Here is an 11,781-nt window from a genome sequence, read left to right as displayed (position 1 = left end):
CAGCCCCCCACATTTGGAGTTTCTACCCCCTTTCTGGTTGGCCCTATTACTTTGGAGCGGTGGCAAGACAGCATGTAATGGTGGAATCATGTGATGGAGTAAATGTGTTTTAGCACACATATCCACAGGAGAGCACTTACCACAGTCAAGCAAGTTAATGTAACCAGGCTCTCATTGTATGGGTATGTGACAGGAATACCTTAAAGTCTGCTCTCTTAACAAGTTTCCGAGGCATCCAATATCATTCATTACAGCCCTCACACAGTGCTCATTAGGTCACTAGGCTAATTCATCCCACAGTGAGGCATCATACGGCTTGGCCTTCTCATTCTCTGTTCCCCTGTAGCCACTGCCTTACTGTGTCTTTGATTTTTTTTTTCCTTTGTCTGTTTAGTCATAAAGTTTTTATTGGAAACATCACCATTTGCTTGTTGCATACTGTCTGTCTGTGGCTGCTCTGTGTTACAGCAGTAGGTCTGAATAACACTATGAGGAATGTTTGGCTCACGAGGCCTACAGCACTTACTGTCTGGGATTTTACGTAATAGATTTGCTGACATCTGTACTAGACTATAAACCCCACAGAGGCAGGGATCACGCTTGTCTATGTTGCAATTGTGTTCTTCAGGCCTAGTACGTACATGCCAGTGCCTGTAGTGTGGCGTGTGCTCAGTCAAGCCTTGTGGAAGGAAGGAAGGGAGGAAGGAAGGGAAGAAGCGAGGGAAGGAGGGAGGGAGGGAGGAAGGAAGAGAGGGAGGGAAGAAAGAAAGAAAGAAAGAAAGAAAGAAAGAAAGAAAGAAAGAAAGAAAGAAAGAAAGAAAGAAAGGAAGAAAGAAAATTAAGTATGTAATCACACTAGTATTTTTGAAGTAATTTTTTTTAAAGCGACATGTAAAGCCAGGGAAAGTGGAATACACCTGTAACCCAGCACTCAGGGAGGCAGAGGCAGGCAGATCTCTGTGAATTTGGGGCTAGCCTGTTGTACAAAGCGAGTCCAGGACAGCCAGGGCTACACAGAGAAATCCTGTCTCGGTAAATCAAAAACAGTAAACAAACAAACAAACAATAAATGAGTCACATAAATCTTACGTTTGACTACACTTTGAAGTGTCTGTATAAGAAAGACGCCTAGAATGGCTCACCTTACTGTGGACTGACTCTTCAGGTAAGTGGCAGGTGTTTGTCTCATGGCTTCACACATCCTCTGGCACATGCCCAGCCCAGTCTGAAGAGGCCTAGGATTGACTACCTGTCATCAGTGCTCAATATTTATTGAGCAGACCTGGGGCCAGGTGTGAGAACCGAGATGACAATGATGTCACCATGTCTGACCCATCAGAGCAAACAGAGCTGGAAAGCCAAAGGGAAGCAGGCTCACGAGCTGTAACACATGCACTCTTGGATCCGTAACTACCTGAGAAGAGGTGTCCCGTGTAAAGGAGGGATCCTGGAGTGAGCACCATGCTGTTCAGAGCCAGGCCGTAGTTCTCTTGACAGTAGGGTCAGAAAAGGCTTCTGCGCAGGGCCTGTCTGGTCTCAGATCCAAAATAAGGCTTGGAAAGGGAGTGTTCTGTAAAAGGAGTGTTACCCACCCTGCTTTACAGACTTTTTATTATGGAGGCCTAACAAAACCTAAAGAATGGATCAGGAGACTAGCAAAGGATTAGGAGGAATTAAAGAATTAGAATGGTGTGATCCAAAGCACACGTACTCAGCACTCAAGAAAGCAGACTTGGGAGAGATTGGGAGTCAGTCATCTGTAGACAATGGTGTTAGGGGCTCTCCAGTTTGGAAAAATGTGATATACTCAGGACTCTTCAACATGCTGTGGTGAGCGTGGGGGCCAGGTTTTCAGCAGGAAAACACACACAGACAGAAAGTTAGGCAAGAAAATCATCCCAACCAGTGCATATTCAGGTCTTATGGAGAACTGGAACCCTACTCAGGTCACCTGACCACCATCTTGTTCGTTGGCCATATTGGATGCCTTCGGCATGGGGTAGCTAGCATGGCCGGCACAATATTGACACCTGAGGCAGACTGGTGAGGCCACCCTCCTCAGAGGTTGCTGAGTAACCACTAGGCTTCACAGCCGGTCTGGTGAAAACACTACAGTACGTGAGTTTCAGAGAGCTAGCCATGACTAACCAGGAAGATTTTGGCCTGAGAAAGCCTTGGGAAGACCTGGTTTCCTTTATCTCCAATCTTATACATTCTAAGTGACTGTATTTGTTGTATGAGAGCAACAATCTGCCGGAGGTTTTTTGGTTTGTTTGGTTGGTTTGGTTTTTTGTGTGTGTTTGTTTTGGCAAAGAAGCCAGAGATTATTTATGACCAATTTTTCAAGAAGCCCCAGAAAGCGGATTCACAGAATAGCTAGTGTTATTTATTTATTTATTTATTTATTTTATTGCTGTCGTTAGTGGGGACTTTACTCATTTCTTAGAGGAACAACTGTGGAATTGTCCTGAAAGAGGGCTGCTTGTGGTGAGGCTGGGGTTTCTTGACTGCCTTGAGAGTGAAATTGTCTACTGCCGAGGAAAACAAGTAGAACAGCCCAACCCTTTGTGACCCTTTCCAGAACCCTCTATGGATATCACGTGTCACAGAATTGCAGGAGACTAGAGCTTACAACACAGATTCCAGGGATATGTTGATTCAGCTCAATTGTGGGAACCTCTTGGTATAAGAGAGACAGAAGACAAAAAGAGGTTGGGTTGTTTTTGTTTTGGGCTCAAAAATCTACTGCTGGAGCAGATGGCTCAGGGACACAGTGATGCTTGCTCTTGAAGTCCCTGCGGGGGACAAACAGGACATCTCTCTACAGGGAATATGTATGTTTTTCATACTATTACAAGAGAAGCGCCCCAACACTCAATAAGTCATTTTCTTAAATTTATTTAAATGGAAAATAGTGAAGCAGACATTTGTAGATAAGAGAGAAGCAGCAAGTGTCCTGTTCGCTTGACAGTGCTCCCATGTGACATAAACTGCAATTTTAATGTTAATATTCTTTTTCAAATTTCAATGACATGTTTCTATTTTATGTGCATTGGTACTTGCCTACATGTATTTCTGTGTAGGTGCTAGGAATTGAACCCAGGTCCTTTGGAAGATCAGTTAGTGTTCCTAACCGCTAAGCCATCTCTTCAGCCCCTGTTAAGGTCTTTTGACAGCCCCGGACTCACTGTGCAGACCCACTGGATTGGAATGCTGACTCCAGCACCTGGCATCTGTGTGATCTGGCAAGCTTCCTAAAATTTTATAGGCTTCCATTTTCTCTTCTGAGAAATCAAGATAATGATAGTATCTATTTAAAAATTAAATGTGAACATCTATGGAGTGGCTAGCTCAGTGCTTGACACAGACTGGGTCACTAAAATCAGGGAGGTAGGGGTTAGAGAGGTGGCTTGGCAGCTAGGAGCACATTGCTACTTTTGCAGAAGACCTGGATTTGATTCCTAGCACCCACGTGGTGGCTCACGACCATCTGTAACTCCAGTTCTGGGAGAGCCATTGTCCTCTTATGAGATCCTTGAACATCACATGCACAAGGCAAAACACTCAAAGACCTAAAATCAAAACAATCTAAAATCAGGGAGTTTGAGGGTGCTCGTTGGCTGGGAGATGTTAGTGTGGAAGTCCTCTTAACAGCCAAGCCACTCTCCAGCCTCTCCTTTGCACTGTGAAGAAGTTTCTGGAGATAGATGGTGGGGATTTTTACTCCGCAATGTGAATGTACTTTACTCAAAAGTGGTTTAAAATGCTAAGCTGTGTGCTCTGCATATTTTATAAAATGAGTTAATAAATTAAAATTGAAGTTATTTTCAAATGGAAAAAAAATTTAGGAAATTTCTATTCTCCATGAAGTTCAGCCTTACTAAGCTTTGGTTAATTGCTTTGGGATGTCATCATTTGGACGGTAAATGTCCTTTAAGGTCCAGATGTTAACAACTGGGTTGTCAGCCTGTGCTACCAGTAGGAGGGGGAAGCAGAAGGTTTTGGAAGAGAGGTCTGGTGGAAGGAAGGAGGGAGGCCACTGGGGTGGGAGTGTCCCCTTTAAGGGGATATTGAGGCCCATTCCCTTTCCTTTCCTCTCCTTCCCTGGCCATTCTGGGTTGAGTTCCTCCTCCAACACATGGTCCTGTAATGATGTCCTGTTCCTTCACAGGCCCACAGTGATCAGATGAGGCAAGCCCAACCTGAAACCTCTGAAGCTATGAACCAAAAGAATACTTTCTTCCTTTCAAATTGTTTGAGTCTGATGTTTCCTGACCACAAGAGAGCTGACTAGCAGCAGAGGGAGGGGAGGAAAGGATTCACAGGAGGAGGGAATGGGAGAGGGGAGGTAGGACTTGGGATGGAGGAGGCCTGTTTAGCCTTTTTACCTTTGATAGCACCTCTAGATGAACTCTGTCCCAGCCCTGTCTACTTTTTCTTGCTAGAACCATAAAACACATGTGCCAGGAATGGCGACTGAGAACTTGAGTTCCAAGGATGAGGCTGAATTCTCTAAGTATTTTTTTTTTCTCTCCTAATGACATTTTGTTTTCTTGTCCTCCATCTTCTTTGAGCTTTATCACAAAAAGAAAGTTCTCAGTGGTGGCCAAAGAACTTTTCAGAAAAAATAGAAACATCTTTTTTTTCATGGTTGCCTCAAATTTGCTGGCCCTTGAGTGTGTTCCCCAAGGAAACCCAAGACCTGACATGAGGCCCACTCCAACCTGCCCTTTTGTGTGAAGGGCTTCTAAGGGTGAGGGTGTCCTGCACTCCTCACTTTGCCCCAGATCTCCTCAAGGGCCCTGGTTACAGCAGTTGGGAGTCCAATACCACATCTCTGATGTGTCCTCATGGAGATCAGAATTGAGAAAGAACATAACCAGAAGGGGCTGCTGAGAAACTGTCTTTTCAGGAAGCCATTGCGGAAGTGTGCTTCACCCACTAGAGAAAACATGGACATCAAAATAAATAATGATGGCTCTGGTCAAGGATTTAGCTTAGGCGAAGAATGTTTGCGTATTACACACAGAAGCCCCAAGTTCTAGCCCCAGCGCCACATAAACTGAGTGTGGTGGTGCACTTGGGAGGTAGAGGTAGAAGGATCAGAAAAAGTTCAAAGTCATCTTCAGCTATGTAGTGAGATGAAGGCAAGCCTGGCATACATGAGACCGTCTCAAAAAAAAATCAAACAAAGAAATAACGGCAGAATCATGTTGTAACCCACTGAATATAAAGTGGGAAATCACAAGTCCACGGAGCTAAATGATTAAGTAGAAAGTTCATGCAAAAAAAGATATTTATGTAGTTTAAAGTACCTCCTCCCATATACTTACTAATTACAAAGAGCAACCACATCTCTGGCAGATACATCTTTCTGCCAGAGATTAAAATAACATGGCCAGCTGAGCTCATGGTCCATCGGACAGGATACAGCAAGAGGAACTTAGCATCACCCTGGTGCCATGATCTGCTGAAAATGAGTGGCCTGACTGTAGTTATGGGAATAACAGAAAGTCCCAAATGGAGGATCATTTTGCAACATGAGTGACCTTCAAAAGAGTCAGGGTTATGAAAGTCAAAGAAAAACTTAGAAACTTTCAAACTTAAAGATAGAAAATGGCAGAAAAACCAACCATAAACTGTTCATTCCATATATCTTAACTGTAAAGGACATTGTTGGGACAACTGGTATACCTCATATGGAGTCCAAAGTGTAGACTGTTTGGTTTCCTGGTGATGGCTGAACTATGATTATGCAGGATGGCATGCTTGTCTGTAGGATTCACATAGTGAAATGTTCAGGGTGACTGGACATGACAGCAGCAACTTCATATCCAATGACTTAAGAAAAAAAAATTGTATACTGAGCTATGCATTTTTAATAAGTATTATTGTGTCTCAAAATGAAAAAGAGAGAAGGAAGGAATGAAAGAGGGAAGGAGGCACCATCACAGTGAGCTTCATTCGGATGGTTCTAGCTTCAAGCCTTGAACTCTTCTTGAACTTTAGCCTTTTTGAAGATTTCCTGTAGGATTCTGTATCAGTTACTTTTACATTACTGTGATAAAACCCCTGATGGCAGCAACTTAGAGGGAGGGGATTACTCTGGAAGATAGTTGGAAGGTGCAGTACATCATGGCAGAGGACACAGAAGCTGAGGCAGCTCTGTCTGTGGCAACGTGAGTTGGTACAATTTCTTTACCTGTTAGTCAACCAGGAAACAGAGAGCATGATAGTGTATGTTTCAAGGGTACCCTGGGTGACTCATCTCTGCTAGCTAGACCAAAGGTTCCACAGTTTCCCAGTAGTTCAAACCTTAGTAGCAGCTGAGTGGAAACAGGTAGAGGCAAAGAAAAAGAGGGATGAGGAGGAAGTACAAACATCAGATGAATGCTTATATTTAATGTAGCCAATTGAGTAGAAGGATCCATGATCCTTTATAGGAAATATCTTATGTATATACATATGCTCCTGTGTATAGACACTTTTTAAAATGGAGATTATACCATATGTACAGTTTATAATCTTATCTACTTAATATCTTCTGAACATTACCTTTTTTTTTTTTTGTGAGACAAGATCTTATTGTGTAGTCCTAGCTAGCCTAGAACTTTCAATGTAGACCAAGCTAGATTTGAACTCACAGAGATCCACCTGCCTCTGCCACCCAAGTGTTGGATTAAAAGATGTGGTACCACACCCTGTGTGACACATTATTCTAAAGGTTGGTTAATAAATAGCCATCAGTTGTGAATCATTGTAATTTATTTAACTAACTCCAGCTGTGGTTTGGTTTAACATTCTGTTCCACCCTCCAGTCTTCAGATATTGGCATATATTGTTCTCAATATGAGAGCAAAAACGGAAACACCTGTGAGATAATTTTTAGGAGACCCTTTACTGTTTCCACATTCCCATGGGCAGAATGGGCTATGAAGAGAAAGTTTTGAGAAACTGTAAAGATCATCTTCTGCAATTGATGAGCTGAATTCATTTCTTTTCATTTATTGATTGATTGATTGACTTATATGGTGGAAGACTTTACTGGAGACTGAACTTAGGATATAATGCATGCAAGGAGAGCCTTCTCCTCCAAATGACAGCCCCAGCCCTCAAATGGGCTGAGTTCAAATCCCAGTTCTCTTCTTCCCAGAAATCTAGGACATGGTCCCTAGTATCTCTGTGCCTCAGTTTCCTCATCTGCAATGTAGTGGTGAAGTTAAATGTGCCCATTCACAAAGTCATTGAAAGACTGGCGACTTGTATAGGGTTCATACAAGGTAAGTGTTCATTGCATTTGGCCATTGTTAATATTATGAATAAATATAAGAGGCAGCTTTTAAGGTCCAAAGAAAAAGAAAGCAAGTAGGTCAGTCCCTTCTCCTGGTGACAGGAGTGATATTGATGGAAAAAACAGTTTTGCAAGGTCTGGAGCTGACGTACACTCCTTATGACATTTTAATCTCTGAGTAATAGATTCCATTGCCTACAGAGACATGGCATTTCCGTTTATTGCTCTTTCCTCTTCTCTCTCAGACCTGGAGTCTACCTCCTGTTGACTCTCTTCTCCCTTCAGCCACTAGGAACTATTTCTGGACAGTACTCACTACCATGCCAGGTCTTAATCAGGCAAGGGGGCCTGAAGGCCCAGCAAGGCACCCTGCATTCCTTAATGGGATTGCTGAGAGTCCTTTAATTCCTCCTATCTTCTTCTATTTTCTCCCAAAGGATATATTGGGTTATAACTTTAAGAGCAATGTATTGGCTTCAGCACTTCATAATTCTGTTTAAGGCACTATGCTGTGATTGTGAGCATGACCCTGGTGTTACAGAGCGTGGGCCCCTACAGGCTCAGAGGCTGCATTTTGCATGTTTCCCAGTGGCATTTTATTGAATTGATCTGAGAAAGCCAACATCTCAATGGGAGAACTTGAGTAAAAGATGAGGGGATGGGCATGAACACTGTCTCACTTAGGGTTTCTATGCTGCGACGAAACACCATGACCAAGGTAAGTTGAAGAGGAAAGGATTTATTTGGTTCACATTTCCACATCGATAGTCTATTACTGAAGGAAGTCAGGACAGGAACTAAAACAGGGCAACCACTTAGTATAGAGGCCATGGAGGAGTGCTGCTTACTGGCTTGCTCCTCATGGCTTGCTCAGCCTGCTTTCTTATAGAACCCAGGACCACCAGACCAGCGATGGCACCATCTTCAATGGGCTGAGCCCTTCCCCCTCAAACATTAATTAAGAAAATGCCCTACAGGCTTGCCTACAACCAAATCTTCTGGAGGCATTTTCTTAATTGAGAATCCTTCCTTTCAAATGACTTTAGCTTGTGTCAAATTGACATAAAATTATCTACCACAAACACCTATGACACACACTTACTGGAAATCTCACAGTATGACTCAAGGCATGCAGAGTGAGGGTTTGGGCAGCCTTCCTTCAAAATGTGCATAATTATTCCCCTGATCCCAGCATATCCCATCATGAAGTTCTGTTTCCATTCTCCTCTCACATCTTTAAGACTTGGATCTTTGTATTCATCTGCCCTGAACTCCTCTGCCCATCTTTCAGACATAAAGTCAGTCATGGCAGAGAAACATAGATAAGAAGAGATGGTCTTCCCATCCACGGGTTCAGTATGAAGATGGGAAGAGACTCTTTGCAGTCCTGTGAACATTGGATGGCTATCCAATGAGCTGTGGACTCCAGCTCTTCTTCTTCCCCAGCGTCTGCCCTCTCTGGCAGCCTTCAGGCCTGGTTTAATCATCCTAAGTGTCATGTGGCATATAAAAATAAACTCACCTCAAAGTTTCTGATTCAGTCCTGGGGAAAATGCCTTCTGCACACCTTCAGTGTCAAGGTCATTGTTTATCTTATCAGTGAAAATGCCATAAAACTACAGTGAAAACCTGGACTCATGTTCCGAGAATTCTCATAAGCTGGAGGTGTGGCTCCTTTATGCCTTGAGAGTAAAGATAAAAATGAATCACTTATTTTAAAGGGAAGTGAGTGATGCTTGGGCAAGGAGTAAGGAAGAAGAGCAGCCAAACCTCTGTAAGCACAGCAGGGACGAGCCAAGGAAAAAGGATGCTGGATGAGGCCATAGGTGGAGGGTTCCGTATGGGTGCCCCAGAGGAAGCAGGGCCCAGAGGAGGCAGGGCGTTTGCCTGGAGGAGGCCTTGAACCGCCATCCTTCCTGCATTCAGAGCCAGAGGAGCCATGTCATGTGGCAGTCGGCCAGTTTCTAGAACTCCACAGTACGTCCACCTCTGTCCAGGGTGTTTTCCGATACTCGGCAAAGCTTTGAGATTGTGAATAATCTCTATCACAGAAAACAAACGATCTTCCTTTCAATGCTTGGGACCTTTGTACACGGCAGGCAAGTGCTCTCAATGTGTTACACCATCAGATCCCTATCTCCCAACTGTCTTTTTTTCCCCACTGTGGAAATTTACCTATAAAAATGGTTTTCCCATAATTAAAAATATCACTTAATACATAAACATGGAAAAAATTAAGAAATGAAGGCGAATTTGTAGACAGATATAGTAAACTGTATATGTATATACATATACATACATGTATATACACATGTATTTACTTACGCCTGAGCTGGTCCTTTCTTCCAGAAACTGTTTCTCTAAATCATAACATTTTAAGTTTCACGCTGGTTACCTCCATACTGATTTTTTAAAAATGCTATGCTGACTTTTGTGGTTTATTCTATTTATTCTTTATACACTGACTCGCTGGTAAAGTGGCTTTCACTCACTCTCTCCTCCAAATCCCCTCCCCCAGCAAATGTAATTAGCTTTAGTGAGTAGGTTTTACAACTTAAAACTCTACCATGGAGTTTCTATGGATCCTACTATATATTATCTCCTGAAACCAGATTTTGCTAACTTATAAAAGAAAAAAAAAATATTGAGCAGAAAAGCAAGGTGAGATGCACATGGCATTACGTGCCTGTAATCCCATTGCTCATAAGGCTGAGGCTGGGGAATCATGGCTTGAGGCCAGACTAGGATATCTAACAAGTGCCAGATCAGCCTGGGTGATGTCGTGAGGAGACTCGAAAAAAACAAAGCAAACAACACACACACACACACACACACACACACACACACACACACACACACAGAAAAACAAACATACACACAAATCAAGGGGAAAAAATCCAAACCAAGAAGTTTGTAACCGGTAATTTAGATATAGAGGTCACAATAAAATGAAGCTTGTGCTTTTCACCTAAGTGCTGGCCTTTGGGAGGCTGGAAGGACTGTTCTGATGTACCTGCCTTCTTAGGGAAGCACCGAAATGCTGAGTTAACCCTCAGAACACAGGACATGCTAAAGCCCAGGTAAAATGATTCTTCTTTGAGAAAGGAGACAGACAAGACACTACAAGACACTAAAGGTCCTCAGTGGCACGCTGCCGGAAGTCATTGAAGAGGGAGCAAAACACGTCTGAGCCTAGGCCTGCTTTTCCACATTGGTCTTGTTGGGAGTTCCTTGTCTTTGTGTCTTAGGCTCCAATTGGAATAGCATTGGTCACACACACAAGCTAATTTGACATCAGCAGCCATCTGTGTGTCCCCAATCCACCTGTCTGGAACGTTCACTGCCTTGTCTGGTTTTGTCTTTTAAAAAAAAATTATTGTATTATTTTTTGAGATTATGATATACTTAAATTTTCAGTTCATCAGTGACTTGAAAGACAATGCCCTTCCTCATTCACACTGGGTTACTGCCGTTGACACCATGCTTTATTTTCCTCAGCTGTCTTCCTTCTGAAAGTTGGCACAGTCATATGTTCCATTAAATCTTGGGAACTGCTGGGGAGCAGGTGGCAAGGGTAATCTCAAGGGGCAAATTCCAGGTTCCACGACTCAGTTGCAGAATCCAATTTTCAAAGACTTCGCCATTAAAACATTCTGTGAGCAAGTGTACAATCACAGTAGTTAGCATTTGCAGGGTGCTTCTTTATGGGTCCACGGCCATGTTCAATCTTTGCATTCTCTTTCTCCTTTCATTGGCACAACGCCTGACATAGACACTCTTATTGCCAGTTGAAAATGATCAGCTTGTGAGTGGTAAATTGTTCAAGCTTCGTCGGCTAGCTATCGGGAAAGCCAAGGTCAGTCAGCATTCAGAGCAGTCAATCCCTGAGCCACTCTGTGCTTCCCTCTGGCTCGCAGAGCTGGAGCTTTAGTTCTGATACTTTGTCTTTAACCTGTGAAATATGTTATGAATGACACTAAGTCAAATTCCTTTCATGAGTAGCCACTCATCAAGTTCTGAGCTTTCTCTGATTGGCCTGACAGACGGGTAAACAGTAACATTGTTAGCTCTGAAATAACTTGGATTATAACTGAATGACTGAAAGAAAAAAGTAGTTAAATTTTTCCATAAATTGTTTTATTTATTGGTAGGGGCATGCCAAGGTGCACAGGCGAAGGTCAGAGGCCAGCTTATAGGAGTCGGTTCTCTCCTTTGATCACGTGGGTCCTGGAGATCAAACCCAGGTCACATGGTTTGCATGATAAGTGCCTTTACCCACAGAGCTACCTCTCCAGCCCAAAAATAATTAATGATTGAATATTGTGACTTTATCCTAAGTCACCATTGTGTTGCATTATTTTATGATGTTTATAGATTTCCTATTATTGTTGCTGCCATATATATTACAATATCAAATATAAATGTATATATTATATACAATATATATTTTAGAAATTTACATGTGAACGATATTTAGGTTTCCAAAAGCA

Source organism: Psammomys obesus, unplaced genomic scaffold, assembly GCF_907164565.1.
Source record: "Psammomys obesus unplaced genomic scaffold, mPsaObe1.curated_primary_1811, whole genome shotgun sequence".
NCBI classification, from domain to species: Eukaryota; Metazoa; Chordata; class Mammalia; order Rodentia; family Muridae; genus Psammomys; species Psammomys obesus.
Note: the sequence above shows the minus strand (reverse complement) of the source record.